Source organism: Rhincodon typus, chromosome 2, assembly GCF_021869965.1.
Source record: "Rhincodon typus isolate 14 chromosome 2, sRhiTyp1.1, whole genome shotgun sequence".
Lineage (NCBI taxonomy): Eukaryota > Metazoa > Chordata > Chondrichthyes > Orectolobiformes > Rhincodontidae > Rhincodon > Rhincodon typus.
This window is the reverse complement of record NC_063333.1, coordinates 120,349,307-120,361,972: the sequence shown is the minus strand read 5'-3', so window position 1 is coordinate 120,361,972 and position 12,666 is coordinate 120,349,307. Positions and strand designations below refer to the sequence as shown.

The window sequence follows — 12,666 nt, the reverse complement described above, 5'->3', positions numbered from 1 at the left end:
AAGAAATAATGGAAAACCCTGGCAGATTTTGACAGTCAACTGTTACAGCATGTCAGGTTGTTGTTAAACAAGCACTTTAAGTTACAACAATTGTGACAACTTTTGATTTGAATGTGGTATAATAAGGAACACGTATAATTTCTTTAAAAGGTCTGTGGAACCTGTTGTTATTAAGAATTCTTGAGAAATATCTTTAAGAGTTTGTATCAACTGAAGAGATCAACTGTAATTTTATTTGATAATAAGAGGTAGTGGTCCAGATGACTTGGTGATTCCTGACCTGGATGCAGCACCAACAGTAAGTTCAGGAAAAAGCAGTGAGATCTGCAGACCAAAAGAAGAGCTACAAGCAGAGAACCTTCTGTGAAGGATATTGACACACAGAAGCAGATGTAAAGAGGAGGAGACAGAGACAGGAAGGATTATTGTCAGAAAAATAAGTAAATCACGCTCTGAAGATGTCAAATTTTCTGTTTGACCAAGGATGAGACAGAAGCTTGTACAAGTACTATGTGAGCTGACTAAAAATATCTAAAACTTCAAAGTGTGTGAAAATCTCAGGCATAGAAAAAAGTGAAACTTTGTAGCAGGGGACTAGAATGTGAACCTGGTATTGTTGGTTAGCAGCTGAGAAAGAAATTAGGAAAGCTACAGCATTGGAAATAGTATGACCCGAGTACAAGAGGGGTCATAGACATGTCACTCACTGATAATAATCCTACCTGTGAAACACAAAGGTGAAAGCTCTTGTTAGGTAGACCCTACTAATCTACTGTGAATAAAAGAAGGCAAATTTTGGATCTGTGCAGCTATGTAGTGTCATATTTGTGCAGGAGTGATGTGCAAGATATGTCTTTGTTGTATCAAGTATTCAAAGTATAATTTACCTTTTTATTGGATGTATCATTTGCACATTAATTAATGTGTACTTTCTGTTGGTTTTGACTCATGCTAATGTAAAGTACAGAAAGTGTACAATACTCTTGAGTCATGGTTTGCAACCAAACTCCACTGTCTGGGTCCTGCTGGTGTCTGCTTCCCCAGAAATCCCCTCATCCCATCAGACTCTACCTATTTAGAAACATTGGTTCCCTACTGACAGCATGATCACATCATAGCCAATGAAAAATACCAAGAAACACTCAAGAATCATGAAAGACTAACTGGGATAGGGAGAGAGGTAAACACAAACTTGGTAAGATACAAAGCAAGAAATACACAAACTGGGTAGTGACAGATTAACACAATCTTGGGAAGAGAAACAGAGAGAGAAAAACACAATCACGGGGAGAGAGAAAAGGCGAAAAAGAGGAAAGAAAGATTGATTTGCAAGCTTATGGAAAGGGGGAAGAGAGAGAGAAAAAAATGGGAGGGGGAGAAAAATATATACTGAGGAATAAAGACTGAAAAATACAAAATTAAAGGAGTAATAGAGAGAATTGTAAAGGGGAGAACCACACAAACTGCAAGAGGGAGAAAGAAATACAGACATGCAGAGGGGAAGACAAGAGAAGCACAATGCAGGGAGAGAGTGAGCAACATAACCTGGACCAAGGGAGTGTTCATCCTGGCTGTTGGTTAATGGCAGGCTTCAGGAAGCTTGTAATAAAACAAAGCGAAGAACTGCAGTTGCTGGAGATCTGAAACAAACAAAAACAGAAATTGCTGGAGAAACTCAGCTGATCTGGCAGCATGTGTGGACAGACAACAGAGTTAATGTTCATGTCCTGAGACCCTTCTCAAGATGCTTCCAGACCTCCTGAGTTCCTTCAGTAATTTCTGTGTTTGTTTGGCCAAGAAGCTTGTTTTGCTTTTTGAGGTCTGCGCCTCATGTCCCTAAAGCTGGACTACTAAAGTGGGCTGAATTAGGTTTCATTTTAGTTTGATTATTGTTTCCTGTGCATCGTTAAATGTCATTCAATTACACAACAACTTTAGGATTGATGAATTTTTTGTTGTTTCAGTGGTATTTACTTGCCGTTTTTCATTGCAATCAACGCAATAGAAACATTACAGAGGTAATAACCCTTTAAATTTATTTCATTGTGCATTGCTGATTCATTTGAATGCACAGAACCTTTCAGTTTTTTACACATGTAAGCACAAGTGGACAGCCTCTTCTGTAGTGCTTTCCAAAATAGTCTTAAGAGCAGTACTCTGGTGAGAGTGAGGGTGGCTTCTGGAGCAGTTCTGCAACCCATGACTTTTCACAACAATCAGCAATGGTTTCATCTTCACTGTTTACAGGACTAGCTTTTATATGAAGAGTACATTTGGCTTAAAGTTTATGTACTAGTGTTTATGCTCCCTGTCAGCACAACGAATGAGCTGCCGTTGGTCAGATGGCTATGGAAGGCCTGGCCACTTCTGGAGTGTTGTGAGAGGACACTTCTGATGATCCTGTGTGCTTGTTTTCTTTTCCACCTGGGTGCTTCCTGGCACCTCCCTATCTCCTTGTAAAGGGGCAGTATCAGATTCCCCGTCCCCTGTCACCATGCCTTTGGTTCTGAGGACCAATGGCTGGAGTGATGGAGTGTAAGTCTGTGCATCTCTCCAGCATACCTTGTACACACCTGAACTGAATCTCCATTCGTAGCAGCTGCCGACATATACACGGATGCAGGGAGATGATCCAATCTTTGGGTGTCCAAAGTATGCCTTCACTTTAACAGTCTCTAGTCTATAATGACCACTGACCCCATATAATGGTTTGCTGCTCCTGGTCCTCCCTGCAAAGGTGGACTAAGTCCCTGATTGCTGACACCATAAGTTCTTCTCCTGCCAATCTCTTGCAGCCCACTGAGTGTTTGCGGTCCGGTGCTTTTCTTCTTCGTCAGCTGTGTAGCCTTTGCAGTGAGATGCTCACCAGCCTGGGCTCCCAAACTTTCTAAGTGTGAAATTCGCAACAAGGCATCAGTATTTGAGTTGGTAGCAAGTGCAGGAGACAGCCTTGCCAAAGCTCCTCTGAGGTCTCAGAACTTGCTTCCTCAGCGATTGGGCAGCTAACTTCTCCACCAAGGGGTGGACATCCTGCTGACATCTGTCAGATGCAAGGGAGAGAAGGCAACCAGCGATGCATTATGAATGACACTGACAGTGGTGTTACTGCCAGAGTTGCAGTGGAATGAAGCATGGTACTTACTCGGTTGGTGGGATGTAGAAGTCTCTACATCCGCACAGGAGTTAGTCTTCTCCTGCAGAAATATTCTCCTTGTGGTGAGTGAGGAGCCTGATATCAGGCACTTCTCCACCTGCCTGAGCCCTTTCTCTTATCTTATAGATTGCCTTCTCCTGGAATATGAGAAAAGGAAAGGAATTGAGTGCAGTAATATTGAATGGCATATTGTCAGTCCTCCTGCAGGAAGTCGACAGTTGGTGAGATGTCTTGGAGAATAAAAGTCAGCACAGAGGCCATGCAGTGTTTGTGGTGTGGGAGGTTTGGGGTGTGAGTGAGGAAGGGAAGACTTTGCAGGCAATAGTGAGACTGGAAGAGTGTGAACCTTGGTAGGAGGTAGGTGCAGGAGCAGAGATACGGTGAGTGTGAGTTAGCAGAGGGAAAGATGTGGGGCCACTTACTCTGACAGAGCAGAAAAAGTCAGTGACCATCTTGCAGCATATTTCTCTGGACTGTGGAGGCTGCACTAACCTGGATGGCAACCTCAGACTAATTGGCCAGGTCTGTGGCCTCTTCTGCCAGTCCTCCAGGAAAAGATCGCCCCTTCTCTGGATCACCCCATGCACCAGGACCTCCACTAGCCTGACATCTTCTGATTGAATATTTGTCACTGAGAAGGCCACCTTTGGAATGCTAGTACTTGTCTGGCTGCACAGAATCCTGATAAGTATGGTGCAGCTGCCAGTGAAGCTGGTCTTTTGGCAGATGTCTGGTGTGTGGTAAGCTTTTCTGGGAATGGCACATGGTGAAATAGGATTAGAATCAGATGAGGGGGGCAATATTGGGGTTGGGTAGATAGTTAATGAGGTGAATTTGGTTAGATAAGGTGAGAGATCTTGCTAGGCCTCACAGTGAGAAACCCTCCAACAAATGTGACAAAACTGACGTTTAGCCAAAAAAATTTCTGATTCGGCCCTTTCTCTTTAATCTAAATTGCCAAGCAGCCTTCTCTGGAGACTGCCTTAGACTGGTGTGGTGTTACACACAACCAGACTCTCCAATGCAGTTGTGAATGTATTTCCCTGCAACATACGCTTACACATACAATTGTTCCCTTGTTAATTAGTTTCTGAGCTCTTTACAGACAATAGACCAATATATTAAACTGGCCTAAGAAGTCCACCCAGAGTTGATTTATTCTAGAGATATAATTTCTTGCAGTTTATTATCCTATTATGGCATAGAAAATATAATTTGCATCACTACACAAATTTCACTGTTACTTATTGTGTAACAAGGTTAATATGCTTACACTTCTATGTTTCATTACAATTTTTATCCACATATCACTGGAATTCTTGTAGCCAAGGCATAGAATATAATAGTGGGTATGTTAATCAATTACTGTATATATCATTACATAGGCCACAATGTAAGTACTGGCTGCAGTTTTGTCACCTCAGTACAGAAAGGACTTATTGAATTAAGGAGGAGGTTTATGAGGATGTTGCCAGGACTGGTATGATGCAGCTATGAGAAAAGATTGGATAGGCTGGCTTTGTTCTCTTTGGAACAAAAGAGACCAAGAGAACAATTGATACAGTTGTATAAAATTGAGAATGATCTAGATAGAGTGAATGGGAAAGTCCTATTGATCTTATTTGAGAGGTTAGTGATTAAGGAACATAGATTGAAAGTGATTGATAGAAAAATTATGGGGGTGTGGAGAAGGAGCAATATTTTTCACCTAGAGGATAATAGGGAACACACTGTGAAAAATAGAGATATAAACAATTCAATTAAAAAGGTATTGGTACAAGTTCCTCAAGTGTCTTCATCTGCAGAGTTACAGACCAAATGCTGGAAAGTGGGATTAGGCTATGTCATTCATAAATCTGCTAGTATGGAGATGATGTGCCAAGTAGACTCTCTCTGTGCCATAAACTTGCCACCATTCTGTGACCAGAGTCAAAAATTACTGGCAAGAATAAAGTCCCAAGTTCAGGGTGGAGTAGATATCATGAGCTCAGGACAATTGCGAAGGCTATTTTACTGACAGCAGCCAATTAAGAGGCTGCTACCTAGACCACAGTCGCCTCTCCAAACCATTGGCCCAATCTGATGGAGGTGGCTACTGCTAAAGAATCAAAGAGAGAACACATGCATATTGTTGTCATTGAAAAACCTTATAGACAAACAGAGAATTTACTTTGTGTCCACCAGGCAGGCAGCACCAGTGATCTGAGGGCTGAGGTGGTCTCTCCTGTGGCAATGTTTGGGCTTCAAGATGGCAATTGTTGACAGTGGGTTTCTCCCTGAGCTATCAACTCTTCAAAAAAGGATGGCACCCTCCATTCCTCTCCACCTGGGAAATCACTTGGTGCTTACCTTGATGTAGCTGGCAGGCACAGGGGAGGCGATGGCCAGTGAAATTATCGCTGGACTGTTAATCCAGAGACCCAGGTGATGTTCTGGGGATCTGGATCTGAACCCTGTCATGGCAGATGGTGGAATTTGAATGCAATAAATCTCTGGAATTAAGAGTCAAATGATGACCGTGAATCCATTGCGGATTGTTGGGAAAAACCCAGCTGACTCACTAATGCCCTTTAAGGAAGGAAATTGCCATTCTTACCTGGTCTGGTTTACATGCGACTCCGGACCCACAGCAATGTGGTTGACTTATACGCTGGCCTAGCCAGCGATGCCCTCATCCCATGAATGAATAAGAAAAAAAAACCTCAGCTGTTGAGAGGCGGATAAAATATCCATGGGTGGCAAAATGGCAGTTAACAAACAATTGGATTAATTAGCTGCCCTCCTCTTAACTGATTATCAGAGGGACAAACCATTAATATTAGGGAATTAATGTATTGCACATATTGGACCTCTGTTTTGAAATACCCAAGACCAGTTGGATCGTATGTCTCATTCATCAGTTTTAGTGGTTTCTCCTTTTCAGTGGACAGCTGTGCTGCTGTCATTTCTGCTGTTGCAAATGTCCTCCAGCAGTGGGAACAGACTGGGCTTCCCTCACACGAGCTGTCACTCACCATCCTTCTGCTGGCCACTTCCAAAGGGTTGATAAAATTCCAGATTAACTATCCACTCCACCCACCCATACACACACACAGCTCAGCTTCACAGGTACATTCAAGCTGTTGAGATATCGGCAACACACAGCAACACCTGAATCAAATAAATTGGATATAAAACCAATGCATCTGCAAACCATCACACTTTGCCTTCCCATAACAGGATTCACGATAATTAGAATGTAAACAATCATGAGGCTCAGGGTCTCAGACCCTAAATAATATCAGTGGAGCTCTTTTTGTATTGTCATTACAGGCTAGAAATTATATTCCCTGTTGATGTTACAATCAGATTATGAGTGACATTATTTTATTTTGACTTGTACTAGATTCTATGCCACCACCATAAATATGAAATTTTCAAAACAAAAAGACAAACAAATATCTGGCTCAGGTAATCCTGACTGACAGCCACTTGTTCTTGTCTTTTCCTTAACTGAATAATTTTTTTGGTTTGAAGTTCGAAGGTGACCCAATATTGTAGTGTTGTGTTGTGTAGCTACTGAGCATGACTGTGATTGTCTCAACTGCAAATAGCTTTTAAGGTTCCACAAAAATATCACTGCCCTTTCTTCTTCAGTGCTACGTCCAGGAAGAACTAATATGCTGAAAAGTCAAAGGAGAAATTGAAGAACGTTTTCAGCAGGAGCACAGTTACAGCTTTAAGTGATGCTACATTTATGTTAAAGAAATAGCTGCAGTAAACACAATCTATCTGTCACCCTGGGGGATGGATCTTAAGTGAATATAACTTTTATTTTGAATATGCTCAAAAGACAGAAAGCTGAGCATGCTATTAAATTGCATTTTGTATAAACCAGAAATCATTGAAGGAACGTGGAGTAATGCCACAATGTTCCCAAAAATTCAAACAGAAGCATATCAGAGCAGGGAAAATAAACTTGAGGTAAATCTGCAAATGCAACATCACAGTAGAGAGACTGGAGGAGCCCAAAAGCCATGGTGATCTTGGAGCAAGATCTCGGAGTAGAAGGTGAGGCAGAAGTAAGGTTTTTTTTTTAAAAAGAAGTCTCCCCAATTTTAATTCAGGCTATCAACATGTTGACATAAAAAAAGTACTGGAGAAAGGCAGGCAGATAATGTGTTAAGACTATATTACATGGAAGTTTTTTGACAGACAGTCTCCCAGATTTTCACGTCAGCAGGAGAAGTTCAGTCACTCTGTTTCCAAGTCATTGAGCTGGAGCGCTTGTTAAAGGCATACCGAAACATTGAGAAGGGCAGGAATTTTGGGAGTTTTATCCAATTGCACCCCAGACGGAAGCAAACGTTCAGAACAGGAGAGTATGATGGTCGGGAAGCTGGTTAGCAGGGATTCAGGACAATGCAGACCAAGGTACCTGATTCAGAAGACTGCCCAAGGCAGGTGGGTGTTGTCAATGTTTCGAATCAAAAACTGTTCTGGAAGGTTAGGAGATGCCTCTGGAGCAGTTGGGACTTGAGCCTGGACACTTCAGCCCAGAAATAGGGACCTACCACTGTGCCAGAAGAGCAATAGAAGGGTGAGAAACATAATCGATACAAATCCAATTTGCACAGGCAGTGGTTTTCAAATCTATTACCTTAACGACCCAACCACAACAACATGTCAAGATGAAATAGCACAATGTATAGCTATATTTAATCAACTTGCTCAGAGATGTTACAACACATCTCTGCAGCAGGTGGGACTGGAACCCAGACCTCCTGGTGTAGAGATAGGGACACTATCACCGTGCCACAACAGCACAGGCAGTAATTGTATATGGGTCAGAAAGGACCTGAAAGAGTTATTATTTGATACGAGCATAATAAGCACCACACCCTGTGATGAAATTCCTGAGGACCTGGTGGAAGGGTAATGCAGAATCTTGTGGCAAACAGACCTGAATTTAGATCCTGTCACCTGTCTTTGTAATAATGTAGAGCACATTCTTATAACGTGTAAATAGTTGTACAGATGCAACAAATGACAAATTGTTTACCCTACAGGACTCTTCTCATTAGGCCAGAAAGTGGCTTCCCTCACATACATTAGATTATGCAAGTCCTGATAGAATCCACACAATTGCAAATTGGTATAGCACCAGATAAATCAGAAGACTGAATGTAACGCAACAGTTTGTGTGGAAAAGTTTCATTCTCATGGCATGGGTACAGAGAGAGAAAGGAGTTGCAGTGATGGTGCAGGCTCCACCTGAAACCTAAATGGGACAACTGTCCTTCCAAAAAGAGAAAACAGGGAAATGGCAAAGACTTTAACCTAGCGAGATGCAGTTTGATGCTTGTGATGGTGAGGGTGGTGAGGGCAGGGGAGGGGGTAAGAGGTTCTAAGAAAAATGAAAGAAATCCAAATATAAAAGAAAGCAGAAAGCAGATTATAGGACAGAGAATAGGATGAAGAATGATAGCACAGGGGTTTAAAAAGAAAAGGTAAAGAAAAGAGAATAAAAAACAAGGTTAAAGGAAATGAGAAGAAATTGTATTTAACAATGAACTAAAATTCCTATGCATGCCAGTGGGCTGAATTGAATGGGCATTGCATCTGCCTTCTCCACTGACTGGAAAACCAATGGCAACTCCTGCACTGGAACATCTCCCTAATGTAGTTCCACCACTGGGGATGTTTCCCAATACAAGGACAGGATTTAGATTGGGTCTATGCCAAACAGAGATGATGACCAATTTAAATAAGTAATGACCTAAGTCAGGTTGATATTCTTAGCCCATCCCAGCACTTTTCTGGTGGTGGAGCAGGCGCTGCTATGTGAGGAGGCTGAAGCTTCATGAAGTGGGATTGATAGGGGAAACCAGTGGTTTATGTAGACTTTTGGAAGTCTTTTAATAAGGTTCCAGATAAGAGATTAGCATATAAAATTAAAGTGCATTGTATTGAGAGTTAGTGTTCTAACATGGATAGAGAACTCATTGGCTGGCAGATAACAGAGTAGGAATAAGCTGGTCTTTTTCTGAGTGACAGGCACTGACTTGTGGGGCTCTACAGCAATACTGCTTGGGCCCCAGTTATTCACAAGATATATTAATGATTTATTTGAGTGAACTAAATGCACTACCTCCAGTTTTACAGATGGTTTAATCCTCAGTGGGAGAGTGAGGTGTGAGGAGAATGCAGAGATGCTCCAATGTGATTTGGACATGTTGCGTGAGTGGGCAAATGCATAAGAGTTGAAGTATAATGGGTAAATATGAGGTTATCCACTAACAAAAAAACAGGAAGACAGATTATTATCTGAATAACAATAGATTGGTAAAGGAGGATGTGCAACAAGACCTGGATGTCCTTGTACACCTGTCATTGGAAGTAGGCATGCAGGTGCAGCAGGTGGTGAAGAAGGCAAATGGTATGTTGGCCTTTCCAGTGAGAGGATTCTAATACAGGAGCAGGGATGTCTTGCTACAATAGTACCGGACTTTGGTGAGAGCATGTATCTCCTTATATGAGAAAGAATGTTCTGGCTACGATGTGAGTGTAACAAAAGTTTACCAGACAGATCCCTGGAATGGCAGGACTGGCCTATATGAAGTATTGGATTATTTAGGACTATGTTCACTGGAGTTTGGAAGAATGAGAGGCGATCTCAGAGAAACCTATATATTTCTAATAGGGCTGGACAGGGTAAAGCAGATACCTTCTGGTAATATCACAAACTAATATTTCAGAATCCCAGGCCAGTCTTCTGGAGACATGTTTGAATCCCACCATGGCAGATGGTGAAATTTTAAATCAGTGAAAATTTTGGAATAAAAATCTAGCCTGATGTGATAGGGTAATCAGTGTCATACACTCCCATGTGGTTCACTTAATGCCCTTTAGGGAAGAAAGCTGCTTTGATTACCCGGTCTGGCCTGCATGTGACTCCAGACTCTCAGCAATGTGGTTAATTTTTAACTGCCCTCTAGGCAATAAACGCTGGTCTAACCAGTGAAACCCACATCCTGTGAATAAGAAAACAAATGTAGGAAGATGTTCCCGATGACCAGGAAGTCCCCAACCGGGATCACAGTTTAAGGATATGGGGTAGGCCACTTAGGGCTGAGATGAGGAGAAATTTCTTCACCCAGAGAGCCTGTGGGATTCTCTGCGACAAAGTTGTTGAGTACAAAACAGTGAATGCCCTCAAGAAGGAGTTAGATATAATTCTGAGGACCTAAAGGGATTAACGGGTATGAGGAGAAAACAGGAACAAGGTACTAAGTTGAAAGAATAGTCACGATCATGTTGAATGACAAAGCATTTTCAAAGGGCCAAACAGTCTACTGTTGCTCCTATTTTTGATGTTTCTGCCTCAGTAGCACTGCCCTCTCTTGGTAAATATGTTTGCTATCTCATTTCGCTGTTGGTATCTGCATCACATCCACCATGTTTAATTTGATGGCAAGTCCAAAATAGCCAAATAGGAGACTGCCTCTGATAAAATTGCTATGCCAGTTCTGTTGCTTGTAAGCGCAGGATTGGGACATCTATTTGTACCCAACATTATGATCCTAAAGCCTGTGTTGGCACATTCAATGTTAAATTTGTAGTATTACTCCATAGTTGAGGTCTCATCTGAATGCAAGAGAGGGAGAGAGATAGAAGCGGCAACATATTGGTTGAAATGTATTTTCAGTGTGATGTCAAATTTGGAGTTTCAAAGATATTTTTGATGTACCAAGAGTTACTTGAAATTTTCATAGTGTGATTTTTAAAATTCGTTTATGGGATATGGGCATTGTTGGCTGGGTCAGCATTTATTGCCCATCCCTGGTTACCCTTGAAAAGGTGGTCATGAGCTAAATTCCTGAATTGGTGCAGTCCTTGTGCTGTTGGTTGATCCACAACGCCATTAGGTAGGGAATTCCAGGATTTTGAGCTAGTGAGAATGAAGTCATCGGTTTTGAAGGTGCTGTTTAAGGATGTTTTGTGCATTTCTGCAGTGCATCTTGTAGATAGAACACACTGCTGCTATTGAGCATCTGTGGTGCATGTTTGTGGATGTGGTGCCAATCAAGCAGGCTGCTTTGTCCTGTATGATGCCAGGATTCATTAGTTTTGTTGGAGCTGCACTGATCCAGGGTTTATTTCATTACACACCTGACCTGTGCCTGGTAGATGGTGGTCAGGCTTTAAGGAGCCAGGAGGTGAATTTCTCGCGCAGGATTCCTTGCCTCTGACCTGCTTTAGTAGACACCGTATTTATATGGCTAGTCCAGTTCGGTTTCTAGTCAATGATAAACCCAGGACGTGTACAGTAGGGAATTTAGTGATGGTAACGCCATTGAATGCCAAGGGGCAATAGCTGGATTCTCTTTTGCCACCACATATGAAGTAGATCGGCCAAAGATTTCTGGAAATGGAGGCTGTGAACTGTAAAGGAATATTTTTCCTGCATATTATTGTCTTCACAAGATATGTCTTGTAATTTGACAGCAGTACCAGGAAGAGGGGAACAACAGAAAACCAGACTGCAATGTATGAATCAACAGAATTCAGATTTTGAAATGGCAATGAGATAGGCTTGTGGGATATTTCATGTATCCTACTCCTCTCATTGACCACAACCCATACACAATTTTGTCATTAAGAACTTTATAGTTAGACCATCATGACATATAAATTGTTTCTCAAGGCACCTCATCATGCATCCTCAATAAGCTGAATGGTACAAATGACTTCCTTTTATTACTAACCTTCTGTTGTTTTCAAATACTCATTTGGCAGAGCAATGCAAATCTTTCAGGGAAAGTTCCAGATTAGGAATGAATAAACAGGCTAAAATGGAATCTACAGATCTAATGCATGCCTATGAAATCCCAACCGACAGAAATTCTCAAAAATGAAAGAAAACAGACACAGCACATGGCATCAACTAAGGCACTAGAAATGACAAGGGCAAATTCCCACCCGATGGCATTGTGGGTATACCTACAGCACATAGCAGCGCTTCAAGAAGGCAGCTCACCCTAACTTTCTCAAGGGAAAGTTGGGATAGGCACTAAAACATGGCCCGGTCAGTGATACATACATCCCATGAGTGAAATTAAAAAAAAAGTCTCTCCACATTGCCATTAGTGCCAACAACTACAGAATCTGTGTCTGGAATTTCCGTGGGCCGTTGATGGAATCAGAGAAACAATACAAACAAGAATGAAAACGGCAACTTTGTAGTTTATACAGTGCCTCCTATACGGAAAAAAATCCCAAAGAACTTCATAGAAGCATAATAAAAAGGAGGTAATAAAGCTTTTTTAACAAGGTTGGTTTTAAGTCCACTAAAACACACAGAGGGTTATTGTTTAAAGGAACAAAAACAAAGTTGCTGGAAAAGCTCAGCAGGTCTGGCAGCACCTGTGAAGGAAAAAAACAGAGTTAACGTTTCGGATCCGGTGACCCTTCCTCAGAACTGGACACTGGACCCGAAACATTAACTCTGTTTTTCCCTTCACAGATGCTGC

General features: G+C 41.7%; 1 long non-coding RNA gene across 1 annotated transcript in view; it reads right to left on the bottom strand.

Moving 5' to 3' along the window:
* Window positions 1–2,123: 2,123 nt before the first annotated feature.
* Window positions 2,124–12,666, bottom strand: part of LOC125487004 — a 57,036-nt gene continuing 46,493 nt past the window's right edge. The window contains exons 2-3 of the long non-coding RNA XR_007265553.1: window positions 3,143–3,291; window positions 2,124–3,040 (exon numbers count right to left, since the gene is read on the bottom strand). This is a non-coding gene — a long non-coding RNA (uncharacterized LOC125487004). The remainder of the gene's footprint in view (window positions 3,041–3,142; window positions 3,292–12,666) is intronic.